The 20,048-nt window shown below is 33.7% G+C and overlaps 1 pseudogene; it reads left to right on the forward strand.

The window, feature by feature from the left end:
• LOC101622238 overlaps positions 1 to 20,048 on the forward strand; it is a 149,357-nt pseudogene that overhangs the window by 115,778 nt on the left and 13,531 nt on the right.

Consider the following 20,048-nt stretch of genomic DNA (forward strand, 5'->3'; position numbering starts at 1 on the left):
AAGACAAATTCCAACTATAGATAGAGATATAAATGGTAATAAGAGATAAGTATGAGCACTATATAAGGCTTAAAGGAGCAATCCATAAAGACACAACTTCCATTAATACATGAACCCAATAAAGGCACACCTTGATGTATAAAAAAAAAAATTAACAGATCTAAATCATCTGTGAACAGCAGAATAAGAGTCCAATGCATGACTTCATCAACAGATGGATCATTTAAATAGAAAATTATTATGGGAATAATGGCACTAAGCACAATAGTCAGATGTTTATAGAAATTTTTACTCTAAGAGAAATAAGTATGCATTTTCTTCAGTATATCTGAAACAGTCTCAAGGATTGATCTTATGTGGAGACACAAACCAAGTCTCAATTAATATATGCATATTTAAACCATTTTACTCATCTTGTCTAACCATAATGGTCCAAAGCTAGAAATCAATCACTAATATCTAGAAAGATATTAAACATCTGTAGACTTAAATGCTTCTAAACAGCACTAGGGTCATTGACAAAATCAAATATGAAATAAAAAAAATTACATGAATACCAACAAAAATGAAGAGACAAGCTAACAAAATGGTGTGAGGAGCCATTTGCAGCACTACAGATTCATTTCAATAAAACATATATAAAAAAAGCTCAAATACACAATCTAATCTTACATCAGAAGGAATAAGAAAAATAATCAGGAATAAAAGAGAAATATTATAACGGAGATATAAAAGATAAAAAACCACTATGTACATATAGATGCAAACAAATTGGATATTCAACATGAAATGGACAAATTTTTACAATCTTACAACCTTCCCAGACTTTCTCATGAAGAGATGAATGTTTTGAATAGACTCTGAGAACAAAAGTTATGGTTCATGTATCAACAGAGAATACTACTAAATTTTCAAAAAGTCGTGATATTCTTATCAATTTCTTTCTAAAATGTTGAAGAGAATGGAATGCTTTGCAAACACATTTTACAACATGATTGTAACTCTAATATCAAAACCAGACAACACAAAGACAGCCCCTCAAGGGAAAACTATAGACCAATATTGCTGATAAACAGGTATAACATTGATAAAAAATTTTCAAAAAATTCTGGACAATTAAATTGAAAATATATTAGGAGAATCATTTATCATGACCAAGTGGGATTCATTCCAAGATTTCCAGGATGGACTAGCATATGCAAATCTACCGGTGTAGAACAACATATTGATAGAAATGAACGTAAAATCACATAGTCTTATCAAAAGGTATTGAAAGAACATTTATAAGGTCAACATTCATATACAATAAAAGCCCTCCAAATGGAATTAGAAGGAACATTCTTCAACATAATAAATGCCATTTATGAGAAACCCATAATTAACATCATAATCATGAAAAAGAGATTTTTCCCTAATATTAAGAATAACACAAAATATTCACTCTAACTGCTACTGTTCAAAATAATTTTGTAAACTATAGCCAGAGAAATTAGATAAATGAAAGGATAAATGGAATCAGAATTTGTAAAACAGCTGTTGATAGCTGCAGATGGTATGATGATATACATAGAAAACCTTAAAAACTATACCTAAAAGAGCTAGAAATAAGCAAATAAAGTAAGATGGCAGGATGCAAAATCAGTATATGAAAATCTGTAGTATTTCTGTATGCAAATCATGAATCTAAAGAAAGGTGTAAATAAACAATCCTATTTACAAGTGCATCAATTAGGATAAAATATCTGAGGGGGGAAAAAAAAACAGTGAAAGAGGTTTGTACTTCAAGGTATTGCTCCAAGTTGAGCTTTATTATAATTTTTCCAGAGGCATTGAAGATCTGCAGCCTACAGCTCCTCAGAGGTAGGCTGAAAATTATGAGACTGCTAAAGGAAATAGAAGACACAATTAACTGGAAAGATAATCTGTGTTCATGAATTGGAAGTATGAATGTTAATAAAATGACAAAACTACCTAAAATAATTTATTGTTCAGTAAATCCTTATCAAACCACCAAAGGTTATTCTCTCAAGGAAAGAGAATAAGAAATTCTAGAATTTGTATGGCACCACAGAAGTCCCCAAATATCAAAAAAAAAAAAAAAAATAAATGCTAAGGAAAGAATGAAGAAAAATGAAGGTATCTTATTCCCTGTCTTCATGTTATACTCTGAAAAGATTAGAATCAAATCAGTATGGGTCAGAACAAAACAGACACAGAAACTAGTGGTATAAGATAGAGGACTTAGAAATAATAATAATAATAAAGACTGGAAATAAAATGTGTTGTCGAGGATGTCATAAAATAGAGACCCTAATTCACTGTTGGTACAGAATCTGTGTAAAAATTATGGAGACTCATTAAAAATCTGAAAGTGACCAGTTATATCTCATCCCATTATTAACCAAAGAATATTAAGACATTAATTTGAACCAATTTATTCACCCTTAGTTTCATAGTGGCATTATTTACAATAGTTGAGATGTAAAAACACAGTAAATGTACATCAGTGGATGACTAGATAAGGAATTATTTTATGTGTACTCAATGGACTGTGATGCATCTATTTAAAATGAATTCTTGCTTTTTCTGATAATGTAGATAGAAATTGAGTGATTGTGCTAAGCAAAATAAACATCAGATTCTGATTAATGCCAGTATCTCATTGCTATCTCTGCTTGATGGGGGTAGGACAAATTTTTCACATATCACAGTGGCAGGCTGCAAGTAACTGCTTCTTCTGTAAGGCCATAGGTAAGCTGACCTATCCCGCTCTTCTAGACTGGTTTCCTACCTACTTTTCTAGTTTTGAAGCCACAGACTGTAGCCAACAGCCACCACCTGTACCTTTACTGTGTAGTTCTACACTGTTACACCCTTTGCCTGCATGCTGAACCTATACACCTTCTTTCCCCTGTCTACCCTCTGGGTTTTAAAGTCTCCAGTGAGGATGTGTGTCATTGAGTTAACATGAGCAGAGAAGCTCTCTACAGCATCCCCTTCCTCTCATAGTTTGTATTTCAAGGTATTGCTCCAACTTGAGCTTTATTACAATTTTTCCAGAGGCACTGAAGATCTGAAGCCTACAGCTCCTCAGAGTAAATAATAGCTATTGAAGTCTGGTCTCCAATAAAACTGCATTCTGAAAATGGGAAAAAATTGAATGGAAAGTGCAAAAATGTCGAAGAGGAAAAGCCTTTAAAATGTATGCTTAACAATATATTGAACCTACTATAGCAAAAGGGAAGGTGGAGTATTTCCTTAAGTGGAAAGGATTTATGGATGCTGAGAATATTTGAAAACCTGAAGAAAATTTAGATTGTCCAGAATTGATTGAAGCATTTTCTAATTCCCAAAAAGTTGCTAAAAAATAAAAAAATGATGGCACACAAAGAAAATCTTTATCTGACAGTGAGTCTAAGGAGAGCAAATCGAAGAAAGAAGGTGCTGCTGGCTGACAAGCCATGAAGTTTTGCCAGGGGTCTTGAATCTGAACGGTTAATTGGTGCCAAGGATAGCAATAGAGAGTTAATGTTTCTCATGAAGTGGAAAGATTCAGACAAGGCAGCCTTCATGCTGGCAAAAGAGGTGAACATGAAGTACCCTCACATTACAGTTGCTTTTTATTAAGAGAGACTAAATTGGCATTTTTTTTTTAAAGATTTATTTATTTGTGCATACAGAACTGGGGTATAGGCCAGAGGTTCAGGAGCGGCGAGAGGCTTCACCAGAGACAGAGTGGGGAACAGAACAGGCAGATCAACGAAGTACACTGCTCAGGGGAGCAGCGGGCGGGTCAGGAGAGGTCTGCCACGCCATGTGGTCACCTCCGGGGCAGGCGGGAATCGAACTCATGCGGAAGTGGCTTTAGATTCTCAGTGCTGTGCTTTAACCCGCTGCGCCACCAGGGAGGGCCCTAAATTGGCATTCTTATCCTAAATATGAAACTCAATAAAGTATATGCATTGCTTTCTATATGCATGTTGTATTCACATATACACATGTACACATATGTATCTGCAGATGTAAGTGTAATTTGTACACTGTTGTTTTTTTTTTTTTTGTTAGTGTGGAGAAACAAGTACATTCTAATGAGAATCAAGTTTGATATGTTTACTGAAATAGTGTGAGAGTTGTTGGGAGGTTTTTGTTTATCCATCTATAGCTTCATCTATAGTTATTTAGAACAAATAGATAAGAGCTTTCTCTAATTGCTTCTTTTACCAGAAAAGAACATTTGCTTCACTGGTATCGTATTTGCTCTGCATTAAAGAACAGCTTTTTTATTAATCTTGGGGGAAAGCTCCATCATCCTTACTCAATCAATTTGCGTTTCATTCACGTACACCCAAGGACCTATCAGAGTTTTTTTGTACATTTCTTTTTTTCTCTCTGTGTATATATACATTAAATACAAATATAAATGGCTAAATGGCTTTCTTTGTCTCTCTTTTTTCTCCTATGACATTTATCAAACAAACTCAATATTTTGTAACATAGTTAATGCCATTTTTAATGATGACATCACTTTTGAGCAACTTAAAGGATAAATCACTTTAACTTGAATTGAAATTTTTCTGAAGACTTAAACTTCCAAATAAATTATTTTATAATAGGACAATTTAAACATAATATAAGCAATTAAAATTGAACAATTTAAAAACAGCCATATTAGAATGCATATCTTATATCTACACTCATATAGTTATAACTTATTGGCAGAACCTCTGAACAAAAATTGTATCTTTACCAACAACTTTTCTACCTAAATGAGAAAACTAAGGAATTCCTGACATATTTTAATTAGGCAAGCAAGATTTAGTTAAGTGAATACTGAAATATTTCTTCTAGTAAACCATTCCCTTTCAAGAAGTTGAAATCCCTGTGCTCTACTGCTGACAGATGAAGATTCATGGGGCTTCTCTGACTTGCTCATGGAAGCTTAGTAGTCAGCAATGTTGGCACTTTGGAACCTGCTAAAACAAATGGATAAACATTTGTAGCCTAATCTCTGTACCTGCAAATTTTTCCTTACCCCGGACTCATCCCTTACATGTAGGCTCAATCTTTCAGCATTTGTGTTACTGCTTCAGAGAAGCCAGGAGAAGAGTGACTTTGTAGTAATTGGAATGTTATTCAACTGTGCATTACTTACTTTGTTGTAAATACTGTTTAAACAGTGGTAAATAAATAGTCTTATATTAAAAATTAGTTTTTCCTACCTCCTTTTCCTGTGCTGTCACTCTTTATCACAATAGTTATCTGTCATTCAGGGATGGTTATCTTTGTTTAGGTGTAGTTTGGTCATAAGTATGTAGAGGAGTGATCCTGGTGTCTTCTGTTTGCTTTCTTCTTGCTGGATTCTATTGTAAACATGTTAAGTCAGAAGTGAAGGCAATTACCAAATGGTTTCTCTCAAAGGTGCATGATTAACAACCAAACCAAAACAAACAAACTAACAAACTAACAAGAAAAATAACTCTCACACTCCATCAAAAGTATAGTGGTTACCCCAAGGGGAGGGTACAGCAGTGGTAGAGAAGGATAGAGGTGTCCCAGAGAGTGGGACATGTAGTGGCCCTAGAACTTTGGTAGCAGAGTTGGTGAGGCTCATACATACATACATAGGGAAAAGATGTGCCCCTAAAGTTTGCATAGATTTTTTTTAAATCAATGATCTATCAATAAAATTTTATTAGAATTTTTTTTTCTAAAACAAAAGTATGACCACAAAACTGGAATTTGATAAAATAACCAAGAACGGGAAGCCATGCAGCTATGGGGTGGGAGCATTCTAGGGAGCAAAAACACCCAGGGCAAGACCATAGATGGTCGTGTGTGAGATGTTGGCAACAGCACCAGCTCTCAGAGACATAATTCATGGAGTGGGAGGAGGTGGGTATGGAATAGGAAGGTATAAATGGATAGAGAGGGTTTTGGCTAAGGGATGGAAGCCTTCTCAGACATTTTGAGAATTTAAGCTTCTCCTCTGAGTAGGATGGGAGTCACTGAGAAACACAAACAGAAATAGCATAATGATTTTAGAGCCTGATCACCGTCAGGTTGACTCAGGCCCATGTGGCTCTGGCTCACAGACCTGCTCTCATATGAGTTTGCTGAATAGACAGAGGTAGTTTCTCATGGAAGGGAACACCTACTGTGGAGGCAGATGTCTGAGGAACTACAGGAATAAATTAGGCTCTTTCTTTCTTTCTTTCTTTTTTTTTTTTCTACAGAAAAATGGCCTAGAGGTAACAAAGGAGTCACTGTGATGGCAACTGTTTTTAGAAAATCTGAGCAGAGGTCTGCCTGCATTCTGCATTCTTTGCTTTATCTTTCTGGCTCAAAGGACCTGTGCAGGCTGATATGTATCACTGTCAGTTTTGAATTTATCATCTATACTCTGGCTTTTAATTATCACTTGAATTAAAAAAAAAATCTTGCCATGAAATGATATGGCAGTCCTATATGTGGAATTGGATTGGAAACCCAAGATTCATGCCTATGTCCTTTCAACTTGTTTGAATATACTATCATTAAAAATAATTGGAAACACTGGTAAGTAAAAATGCAGAATCAAAATTGAAACTTTTTAAGCAAACTATATTCTGAAAACCAAATGGGTGATAGGAAGAATGTTCTTTTTAGAACTATGCCAATAATAAAGAACAAAAGATCCCATAATGTCAAACATCTATTAATGAAACAACCACTTACATAATTTATTCCCACTACAGATGTACAGCATATTTTTTGATCAATATATGCCATATTGTTAGATTTGGCTATATTTAACAGTAAAATGCAAAGCACTTCTAAATGAAATAATAATCATTCAAAACAATATGGGATTTCATGAAGTTCACAAAAGCACTGTTTGAACCACTCTGAAAATTATTATCCAAAGGTAGATTTAGCAGTTATGCCATTTATCATTTGAGGAAGAATGGAAATCATCAAGAATGATATACATTGTGCTTCTAATGTGAAAGTTTTGAAATGTCAAATATTATTATTGATGGGAGCAAGTTATCAATTATTAATGCAAACCTATAGCAAGTGTTATTGCATGGGTTTTACATGTATTCTCAATTGTGCTGTTGGTTTGGTCAAGTTTAGCAAAGTGTCACAAAAGTAGGCATTTAGATAATATATAAATTTAGATTTTGTTATTAAAAACCTGAACTGACACAGTGATTCTCTACTCAGCAAAATTCTCAAACCCAGATTGTCCTATGTTGCTGTTCTGTTTCCCTGGTTTTGTCTTATTGACACAATCATTGAAATCTCATTCTCTGTGTACATTTCTCCTAATCATAGTTTTCTTCCTTTTAAGGTGTAAGTTGTAAGTTAACACCTAGTAATTTGCTCATATACTCTCCTACGTGGCATCTGTCTACAAGAATGGCAGGGAAAGGGAGTTATTTATTCTTTTGAACACATACTCAGGAGACTATCAGCAGGCTCTATCCCTTTTAGAACACTTTATTGTACCTCCACAATAATCTTTTTTTAAGATTTATTTATTTATGCATACAGAACTGGCCAGAAGTCCAGGGGTGGTGAGAGGATTCACCAGAGACAGAGTGGGAAGCAGGACAGGCAGATCCATGAAGTACACTGCTGAAGGGATCAGAGGGCGGGTCAGAAGTCTGCCACGCCATGTGGGTCAACTCCTTGGCCAAGGATCAAACTCACACTGACGAGGCTCACTGTTCTCAGTTCTGAGCTTTGACCCATTGTGCCCTCCATGATATTCTTGAAGTGTCATTATGATTCCTGTATTTTAAATGAGACCTCTTAGGTTTTAAAGGTTTGATATTTATCCCAAAGTCAGAATTTCTTCATTTTTCTTTGGAAAAAAAAAAAAAGTCCTGGTGGTGGTCTTACTTTGGACAGTAAAAGGAATGTCAGAATACTTCAAAAAATATTTTTTTGTTCAGGTATAGTTTGCTTCCTCCCCCTCCTCCCACATTACAGATGGATACTTTTATATAGCACAGTAATATTATCATAGCAAGTGATGTAAATATTTTTAAACACCTGCTCTCAATTCTGTACATCATCTTGTTGCAGATGAGGCAAAACAGTCTGTGACCTAGCACCTGTCCTAAGGTCACAATTTCTGTAGCCCTGAATTATGTTGTGTAGTTTTTTTTTTTTAAAGATTTATTTATTTATTCATACAGAACTGGGGTACAGGCCAGAGATGTGGAGGGTGAGAGGATTCACCGGAGACAGAGTGAGGGGCAGAACAGGCAGATCGAGGAAGTACACTGCTTAGGAGAGCAACGGGCGGGTCAGGAGAGGTCTCCCACACCATGTGGATCTCCTCCAGGGCAGGCAGGAATTGATCTCATGCTGAAGTGGCTTTAGCTTCTTAGTGCAGTGCTTTAACCCGCTGCGCCACCAGGGAGGGCCAATGTTGTGTAGTTTTAACACAAATCTTTATTGAGAAAAGTGACACCACTACTTCCCCCAACATTTGTTTGTTTTAAGAACTGCCACACAGTAATTATAACACCGATACACATTTATTTTCATAATGTTGAATGTAAAGAAATATAGAGCTTTTGCATTTCATTTTATTTGAACTTGCTGTCAGTTATCTTTTTCTTTTTCAACTACTAATTATCCTCAGGGGCTTCTTCATGTCATCCACAAGTACATTCAAATCCTTTGGCAGTCATGAGAGCTGTGGGATCCTTTAGTTTTGAAAAAGAATTTGATTTACTTATGATAAAATACACATGTCATTAAATCCATCAAAAAGACACAGGGATAATTTAAGAAGTCATATGTGGGAGGGATAGTAAGTATAGTTATCATCTTGGCTGGTGATGGCATTTCATATCATGTACATTCTGCTCAATTGGTCATGGATAGCTAGAATATAATTTTGAGGAAGATTCTGAGCCTAAGTGGATCAGCCAGGAAAGCCTGTCATCCTTGATTAATGATACCTGGAAGAGGAGCAGGTGGGTGGCGTGAATGCCCTGTATTTCCTCCCATTAATTATTATACTAGTTCTGATCTTTCATAAAATCCAATAGCCAAGGAGGAACATTAAACATGGTAGGCTATGTTTGTTACCTATTGACAGAAATACATGTGCATTTGGAAGAAAATAATTTCTTTCTTCATTCTAAAATATTTTGTTTATCTACATGGAAATGTTATTGAAAAATACTATAACTGGTATCCAAAACAATGATTTATTAATAGGTGTATGAACAGGTTTTTACCTTTAATAGTGCTCTTGACAATCTAATAGTATACCAGAAAAAAAATAAATAAGGTTTATATTATATAAGAATTTCCACAAACAATGCAACTTCCCCATATTTTATTTATGTAAAAATAGGTTAATAGTTTTCTTCCTTTTAAAAATTTCTTTCATTTTTACTCTTTGACAAAACAGATGCCATGCTTTTGTTTTGAAGAGAAAAGGAGTTCAGTAATGAAGTAAGGATTGGACATGTCAGGGGGATTAGACAGCCCCAGGAGGTGGTATTTGCAAACTTTCAATTATAACCGATATTTTAACAGTGGTTTTGACAACCTGTGACTATGAGAAAAGTAGCAAAGGTATTTTTTATATTATACAGACTCAGTAGATATAATAGTGCATCCTGAGGGCTTATCCACATTCCCCTTTATGTCCCACTTCTCACCTCCTCTGCCCACATATCCACATTGCTTATGTCAGTCCATGTCCATTTTTCTTACTCCTACTCCTCCAGAATTATGAAGTTTATAAATTTAATAATAGAGCAATATCAAAGATCATCTCTAATCTGAGAGATAGGACACAAATAAGCTATTATTAGTGTTTGTTCCAGTTTGTAACTTGAGTTTCCAGATCATTGTTCCAGGTGGAGGAACTTAGATGGAACCCAGCAAACTTCCTAAATTGAGACCATCAAGACCATGGAGTAAAGAGTCATCTGAAAAGATGAAAGAAAGTGTGCTTGATTTTAATATGGTAAAATATATGTTTGTACCAGCCACACTGAAAAAAAGATGTTATTACAGATCCTTAAGAAAAAAAATCAGAAATGAGTGAAAATTAATGCTGGAAAAAGTAGTTCTCTGAATTCATCTGATTAAATCTTAAAAGCAAGACTTGAAGGAACCAAATTATCCTCGATTAACTTATCATTTTAAATGACTTAGAACAGTGACCATGATAGACCAGACTTGGGCCATAAAATACATCTCAATAAATTTAAAAGGATTCAAGTCATAAAAATGTGTTTTCTGACCATAGAGTTCAATGTAAAATCAGTAACAGGAAGATATTTCAAAATATGTCCCATATATGTAAAAATCGATTTGAACTTACTTCCAAAAAATGCAAGGATTAAAGGAGAAATCGAAGGGGACATACAAAGAGATTTGAATTGAATGCAAATGAGTACACAATAAATTTAGTATTTGTGGGATGCTGCTAAGACAATTTTGGGAAGTGTGAGTTTTAGCACTAAGTGCCTCTAAATACAAGGTAGGCAGTAAATGATCTTAACTTCCAACTTGAGAAATTGGGAAAGGAGGATCAATTAAGCCAAAAATAAGCAGGAAAAAGAATTGTTAAAGATAAGAGAGGAAATTTGCGAACTAGAAAATAGAAAAATAGTAGAGAAAATCAAAAAAAGCAAACATTATTTTTCAAGAAAATCAATAAAACTGAACCTAGTCAGATTGATAAGGAAAACGAGTGAATAGTGATTATCAATACCAGAAATATGTCAGTAACATCAATACAAAGTTTTACCTATGAAAAGAACATTAAGGAAATATGATGAATGGGTTTTTGTCAATATATTCAACGACTTATAGGTAATGGACATATTCTTTGAAAGATGCAAATTACTAAAACTCATTTAAGAAGAAATCAATAGCGTGAAGAGTTCTTTATATGTAGAAAAATTGCTTTTATAGTTAAAAACCTCCAACAAAGAAAACCATAGGCCCATAAAACTTCACTGGTGAATTCTGCCAAACATTGAGGAGGAAATAATGCCAATTCTGCACAAGTGCTTTCATACAATTTTAAAGAATACTGTCCAGCGCATTCTTTGTTACAAGCATTGTCCTGATACCAAAACCAAAAACAATCCAAGACAAACTAAGCAACAACATGAAGGAGAAATGTCTTTCGTAAAGATTGCTATTAAAATTCTAAATAATTTTTAGAAAAATCTAGATCAATAGTATAGGACAAAGATAAAGCATAATAATGAAGTGGAATTTATTCCAGGAATGTGCTATAATGTAGTTTGCCAAATTGGCATAATTAAGAAAATATATGATTAACCATCTTAATAGAGACACAACCATATTAATAGAGACACAAAATTATACAAATTTATTATTATTTCTTTTGATAAAACCTTGAGCAAAGAAGAGATAGAAGAGCTAGATAAAAGGCATTTGCTAATATGTGTGTGTGTGTGTGTGTGTGTGTGTGTATGTAGTTATGGATATGTATATATAAAAAATAGAATTAGTGATGAAAAAAGTGAATGTTTTCCTGGTAAAATGAAGAAAAAGAGAAGGACATTCATCTCATCACAGCAATTCAACAATATACTGAAATTTTAACCAGTAAAATCGGGGAGGAAATGTATCCTAATTGAGAAAAAATAAAAATGTCTTTATTTGCACATGGATTTTTGGTCTATATTGAACTTTTCATACAGTCTATGATAAAGATGTGAAAGATGTAAAAAATGTGAAACATTACGGAGTGAAATAAAAAAGACTGTATTAAATGGAGGAGAGATGTGAAGTTCATGGTTCAGAAGACACAACATGTTAAAAGCCATTTCTCCTCCAGGTGATCATTGTAACACCAATCAAATCACATAAGGCTTTTTTTTTCTTGGTAGAAATTAACTAACCTATGTTATGAGTAATATGGAATTATAGGTTCCCCTAGAATAGCCCAGTTTTTCAATGGAAGATAAATTGGAGAATGAATATTACTGATATTGAGACTTACTGTAAACCTGAAATGATCTTGCCACAATGATAAACTAATCTATCCGTGAAACGGAAGAAAGAACCCAGAAATAATTTTCAATAAAGCTGTGAAGACAATTCAGTGCATAAATGAAAGTTTTGTTTTCAACAAGCAATGCTGGAAATTTGGGGTATCAATATGCAATAATCAAAGACAGAGAAAGATAATTTGAAATGCATTTTAATCTAAATAAAAATAATCTATAAATTTAATGGAGGAGGCATAAGAGAAAAACTATCAAATCTTGGGTTGACAAAGAATTCTTAGATATTACATCAAAAGCACAATATTTGATGATGAGTTCTGTGGTAACATCACTACAACAAAGGGGAATCCTAGACCTCCAACATACAAACAATATAAACCAATATTACCTCAAAAAAACCAAATACATGGTAATAAGTAAAAATTGATAAATCACACTCATCAAAATTAAAAACTTCCTGTCAGAAAGATACTGTCAAGGTAATAAAAGATAAGTTACAAAAATAGATTACTTTAACAAAGCTTGAGTATGGTGATTGATCTGTATCCTGAGAACATGAAGGACTCTCAAAAATCAGTAATAATAAAGCAACATAGTTTTAAACATTGGTCAAAATTTAAATAAGCACATCATGAAAGAGAACATATAAATAGAAAATAAGCATATGAAAATATGTTCAACACTTTAAGTCATTCAGTAATTGTAAATTAGATCATAAGGAAATATCACTATATATACCTAGTACAATGTATCAATGATTAAAAGAACTGACAATATTGGCAAGAATATGGAGGAGCTGAAACTTTTATATGCTGTTGGAAATATAAAATAATACAAATACTTTGCAAGTAGTTTGGCAGTTTCTTGAAGATTTAAATATATACCTGTCATGTCACTTGAGTCTTTCTCCTGGACACTATGCCCAAGAGAAATGAACACATATGTTCATTCAAACATTTCTACATTTATTTCCATGAAAGTTTATCCGTAATACTCATAACTGGAAAAATATAATATTCATCAACAAATGAGTTAATAAACTACGAGGTATTCAAACGATGCACTACTACTCAAAATTAGAAAAGAAAATATACTATTGATACGCGTTACAAAGATGAATCTCAAAATAATTTTGCTGAATGAAAGAAGCCAGATGAAAATTTGTTACATGATTTAATTATGTAGAATTATAAGAAATGCAAGTTGATATTTAGTCACAGAAAGATCAGCTTTTGTCTAGTGAAGCTTGGAGAGTGATGGCAGAGCAGGTTGGAGGGAAAAATTAAAAAGGGACACAGGAAACTTCAGGAAGGTAATGAACATGTCCATTGTGTTGATTTTGATGGTGCTTTCAAGAGCATATATGTATATAAAAACTTAACAAATGGTACACTTTAAATATGTGCAGCTTACTGCATATCAATTTTAGCTCAATAATGCTGTTAAAAATGCTAATTGTGAGGGTTTTCTGCTGCCATCTGCCAGCTCTTAGGGAGTGTCTTCCCAGACAATTTTAGCTGCGAGTAAAATGCATAAAGATAGGTAATCAATGTTGCTTAGTACCAAGCTGCCACACTCTCTGTTGAATCCTTTTTAGCTTTGGAAGTGGTTCTATATCACAGAAAAATTTTGCAAATCCACTTTTAATCTGTAGTATAGATGAGTTCTTAGTTCCTCAACAATAACCCTGCCAGGGATTCTCTGAACCCAGCCATGCTTCAACAGGAAACGTACCCCTTGGCAGGAGTGTATTTAACATTGGACAGTTCTTGCTCTTAGATATTTTCAGTTATGTTAATATGTTTCTATTTATATTGTTACTGATGGGGAGAAACTATTTTCTTTTAAGATTGATTCATTTATGCATGCAGAACTGGGGTACAGGCCAGAGGCGCAGGTGCAGTGAGAGGATTCACCATAGATGGAGTGGGGAGCAGAACAGAACAGGCAGATCAATGAAGTACACTGCTGAGGGGAGCAGCAGGTGGTCAGTAGAAGCCTGCCACACCATGTGGTCACCTCCAGGGCCGGGGATAGAACTCGTGCTGAAGTGGCTTTAGCTTCTTAGTGCAGTGCTTTAATCTGCTTTAATCAGCTGTGCCACCAGGGAGGGTCCGAAACTATTGTTACAGGAAAATCTTTAATAAACTCCAAATCTGGGCTTGAGAAGAGTCTCCCGAAGACCCCCGTGAGCATCAGTGATTTACTTGCTCTGTCTCTCCTTAATCACCTCCGTGGCAAAAGTCAGTGTGGAGACTGTGGATAGGATGACCAGAAGGAAAAGATGAGTCCTTCGATGTTAGTCCATGCTGCTTTCACACTAGAATGATTGTGAGATATTTTAATATCCTGCTTCTGTGCAACTTTCCTTTTGACAACTTTTTTTTTTCTTTTTAAGTCTCTGGAAATTTGGAGAGAGCTTAGGCTTTGAGCAGAGGTAAATGTGTTTACATCTCTCTTACCCATTTTCTAAATGTTTTACATATTTATAATGTTGATAAGCCCAGTTAAGTGACATAGTCAGCTATTATTTATTTATTCTTTATTATTCTTTTAATGATTTACACATATATATATACACACATATATATGTAAAACATCTTTCTTCATTCTGTACAAATTTTTTCATCTCACTTGTAATCCCTGTGGACTTCCCTCCACCAATTCACCTATGTGTCATCCTAATTGTATTTTTTTTTTGGTAGGGAGTGGGGGCACACAATTTAGTTCATCACAGTTGTCCACACGGAGGACCTACCTTTCAAGATTCTTTTCAACAATAGTGAGGTAATCTAGATAAAGATAGAGTAAAGCATCCATCATGTTTAAATGCTCAGTATATGATGATTATTATAACTGTGAAATATATAAATCTGGGATTTTACAGAGAAAGTGTTTATTCAGATCATTGGTGTCTTAACTGAAATTACAAGATTTCTTTTTTTCTCTGTAACTTGACTTAAGAGGTAATAGAATCTATAAAGACATCATAGAAAATACTATTCAGGTTACATTGTATTCATTGTATTTTTTTTTTTTTTTACAATTTAAACATTTATTTACACAGCTCATCACTCAGATGAAGAGGAACAATGGCCCTTGATGACTCCAGAGCTTTTAAATGCAAGAAAAGTCAGATGAGGAGTGCAGGATGTTCAGAATGGCAGTGGTGGCAATTTGTGCCATCTCAATTTCCTTCATGTTTACTTCAGGCCAGAGGAAAAATGAGAATATGCCCTACTGCATTTTAAGCTGTAGTCTTAAGAAAAGTTGGTTTTCTTTCTGTCTGTAGTGAGAAATTTAAGAGGTATGAAATTCAAATACACTTGTGAAATGCAAATAGTTTTATTTATTAATGGCCACTAATGGTCTATAATCATCACAGCTGATTAAGTAAATAAGCAAATCATTTATTAGAAGGGTTTTCAGAAATGAATTCATGTATTTTATAATTGTGCTCCCTTCATATGGATTGAACCATATCTGATTGTGAATTGAGTTAAGGGATCAAGCTTCAGAAGAATATAATTTAAAGGAGCAGAGGAGTATCTGGTAATTATAAAACATCATGGTACTCCTTAAAATTCTATATGTTACTCATAATTTCTAAGCTCAATGATCTGTGCTGTTATATTAATTAACTCTCAAAATCCTAATAGCTGAGCGGATCACTTGATTTTGTTGCCTACACTACTTTATGTTAATTAATGAAAACCATAAATTTGGAGCCCTTGCAAATTGTGCTGCTTCATTGCATTTAGTGCTCTTGTAATTCCTATTCTTAATTAAATAATGAGCCTCCAGAGCACATACCTAGCTGTGAGCTACACTACAGTGTAGATGTAACTGGGATTTTCACTAGTCAGTCAGGCCAACCAATATATATCTTTTCTAATAGGTAGGAGAATGTATTATTCACACTTGGAGTCTGATGTAGTAAGAGACATGTTATAGAGTTTCCCAATTTTGTTTTGACCAAGTTGCTAGGATTGGATTTTCATTTGTTCTTTTTTGAGTTCATCTACATTGGAATGTGATGATTCCTTTTCTTTCTTGCTAATCAGTATAATTGAAGGAAAGACCTTCATAAAATATTCAGAAAGTTTTTCCCAACAAGTGCAGAACAGGCTTTCTTTTATGTGTCACTTTGGCATGTGGAGCTAAGGTCAGTAGGCCTTATGGTTTTTAAGAGAAGCTATTACCATTACCTTAGCTACCTAGAATCTTTTTAGGGTTCTTCAAATTCTTTCCTTATCTCAACTTCATTAATGGAATTGCGTACTTGAATATGTTTCTTTTTACTTATAATAAAATAATATAATAAAATCAAAATATTCAATAATATATATATATATAATTTGTGATGCCTTAATAAATATTTATTACAATTTTAGAATAGAACTATAGTGTTCTAAATTTTTGTTCTATAGCCTATATCAAATTACAAAAAACTAGAAGTAACAAATTTTGGTAAGATTATGATTTCTTATATACCATTGGTGGGAATGTAGACTGGTCCAGTATGGAGATTACTCACAAGTCTAAAATTGCATCTACCACATGATTCAGAAATTCCACACATAAGTACCTATGCAAATAACACAAAAACACTACTTTGGAAAGAAATCTGCCACACCTGTTTAATTGCAACACTATTTATAATAGGTAGGCTATGAAAATGCCCCAGAACAAATGAGAGGATCAAGAAGATGAGACATAGGTAGACAGTGGAAATTACTCACCCATCAAAAAAGATAAACTCAAGGCATTTGTAGCAACATGGATGGAACTGGAAGGGATCAACATAAATTAAGCCAGAAGGAGCCAGAAGGAGAAAAATAAATAACAGATGGTTTCACTTATATGTGGAATACAAAGAAACCAAACAAGTGGTGAGACAAAGACAAATTTTAAAACTGAGGCTTGAAAGCTAACTTTATATCTGATACATACAAGAGGACAGGGCAAGGCAAGATAGTAAGAGAGAGAAGGGAGAAACAGAGAAGAGAGTACAATGGACTTTGGTGGAGGACTGTAGGTGATTTGGTAGTAGAAAACTATTGTGATCACAACTTTATATCTGATATATACAAGAGGACAGGGCAAGGCAAGATAGTAACAGAGGGAAGGGAGAAACAGAGAAGAGAGTACAATGGACTTTGGTGGAGGACTGTAGGTGATTTGGTAGTAGAAAACTATTGTGATCACAACTCAGGGGAGAAATCTAATAATACTGTGGGAAAAAAAACAACACAGGATTTCAAATAATAATACATCAATAATAAAAATTAAATATTTATTATAGAAAAATTATGCTATAATTATATGAATACAGTTGTCATTTTTTTAAATGAATTCAAGAAATGTCTGTCAAAATTTTGGCTAACCTAATTTTGCAAGAAATTACCTCATTGAATAATAATTGGAATTATTTTTAGTACTCTCTTAATTTTAATTATTCATTTGTTGAACCAAAATATTTTATAATCAACTTCTGCAAAAATTTAATATTAAATACTGACTCAGTTATTTTTATTTACTTTTAAAATTTAAATTAGTTATTTTATTTTATTCTTATTATTTTTTTAACCAGATACCTCTTCAGGTATTATCACAGTAGTGCAACCACCAAATCACTGTTAGCCCACCACCACTGGCCATTGTGACTCTTTCCCTCTTTGTTTTTTCATCTCCTCCACCCTCTCCCACACTGATGCTTAAATTTATTGACAGCTATCAAGGGTAAGTTTTAAAGTTAGTCTTTACCTAACTGTTAGTTTACTTTTTATATCATATATTAGTGACACCATCCAGTATCAATCATTTACCTTCTGACTTATTTACTCAGCTTTATTCCTTTAAGCTTCATCCATGTTGCCACAAGTGGCACAAGTATATCTTTTTTGATTAATGAGCAATAGTCAATTGTGTGTGTATGTGTATGTATATGCGTGTGTGTGTCACCTTTACTCTTCTGTTCTGGGACTTTTAGTTTGCTTCCATAATTTACCTACATGGGAGTTCAAGTTTCCTTTTGAATTAATCATTTTGATTTTGTTAGAATAGATGTCTAGGAATTACTGCATTAAGTGGCAGACTGACTTTTAATATTTAGAGATACCTCCATACTCCAAGAAGGCTAGAGCAGATTGCTATCCCCACTAGGGTGTAGTCAGGTTACTTTACCCCACATCCTCACCAACACTTGATGTTTCTGGTGTATTTGATATCGGCTGCTCTCCCAAGTGTGAGATGACATCTCATTGTGGTCTTGATTTATGTTTCTTTAGTAATAAGTGATGGTAAACATTTTTTCTTCTGCTTCTTCACAGTCTGAATGTGTTATTTGAAGAAGTGTCTGTTTAGATCATTTGCCCATTTTTTATTGGGTTATTAGTTTTAAAGTATTATGGATCCTTTGTATTTATTTGATATTAAACCTTTGTTCTATATATGGTGTTGTCGTGTATGCAGCTGGCTAGTATTCCTAACACAATTTACTGAATAGGCTATCCTTGTTCCAGTATAGGTTCTTGGCTCCTTTGTTATAGATTAACTGTCCAATTTGGTGTGGGTTGATTTCTGGACTCTCAATTCTATTCCCATTGTTCTGTGTGTCTGTTTTTGTTCCAGTTCTATTCCATTGTTCTGTGGTTTTATTTTGTTTGTTTTGTTTCAATTATTAAAGCCTAATATGTCTCAAGTTCTGGAAGTGTTGCACGTCCATTCTCTTTCTTCTTTGTCAAGATTAATTTTGGTAGCTGGGCTATTTTGTGACTCCATTTGAATTTCAGTAATGTTTGTTTCAGTTCTTTGAAAAATGCTATTAATATTTTGACTGGGATTACACTGTATTGCACAATACTTCGACTAATATGGCCATTTTGACAACACTGATTCTTCCAGTCCATGAGCAAGGAATATATTCCTATGTCTTAATGTTCTCTTCAATTTCTTCAACGATGTCTTTTAGTTCTCTTTGAATAGATCTTTTACCTACATTGTTAGATTTATATTTATATTTAACTATTTTGTAATTATAAATGGGATTACTTTCTTAAAATTTTCCTCTTCTCTCTTATTATCTGTATATAGGAAGGCAACTGATTTGTGTGTGTTTATTTTATAACCTGCCACTTTGCTAAATTGATTATATTTTTTGATTAATGTTTTCCATGGAATCTCAAAGAAGGTTTTCTGTGTATACTATCATGTCACCTATAAACAGTGATAGATTTACTTCTTCTCTCTTTGGAATTCTTTTACATATTTATATTTTCTACTTGCTCTAGCTAGAGATTCCAATACTATGTGAATACTAGTAGTGAAAATAGACATCATTGTCTTGTATCAGATCTTAGTGGGGGGAATTTCAGTTTTTCACTATTGAGGGTGATAACAACAGTAGGTTTGTTGTAAATGACTTTAATTTTGTTGTTTGTTTCATTTATCCCTTGTTTTTTGAGGATTTTCATCATACATGAATGTTATATCTAATCAAATGCTTTCTTAGCATCTATTGATATGACTATATTGTTTTTATCTTTCTTTCTGTTGATGTAGTTTATTACATGGATTTGTTTAGCTGTTGAGCCAAACTTGTGTCTCCAATCTGAATTTCACTTGGTCATGGTATATGATACTTGCAATGTATTGCTTTGGTTTGCTTGAATTTTATAATGGATTTTTGCTTTGTGTTCATTTGGGAGATAAATATTTCAGTTTCCTTTTGGTGTGTGTATTGTCTTTGTTTATTATTAGAGTAATGCTAGTCTCATAAAAAGTGTTAAGAAGTGTTCCTTCTTTTTCAATTCTTTGGAAGAGTTTGAGTGAGACTGACATTAGTTCACTTTGAAGCTCTGGTGAAATTTACTTGTGAAGCCATCTGGTCCTGGATGCTTCTTTTTTTAGGGAAAAATATTTTTTATTAATATTTCAAATTTCCTTGCATGTGATTAGTCTGTTCAGGATTTGTATTTCTTCCCTAATCAGTCTCAGGTGATTGTATAACTCCAAGAATCTGCCCATATCTTCTAGGTT

This window comes from Condylura cristata, unplaced genomic scaffold (assembly GCF_000260355.1).
Source record: "Condylura cristata isolate star-nosed mole 26May11 unplaced genomic scaffold, ConCri1.0 scaffold00003, whole genome shotgun sequence".
NCBI lineage: Eukaryota > Metazoa > Chordata > Mammalia > Eulipotyphla > Talpidae > Condylura > Condylura cristata.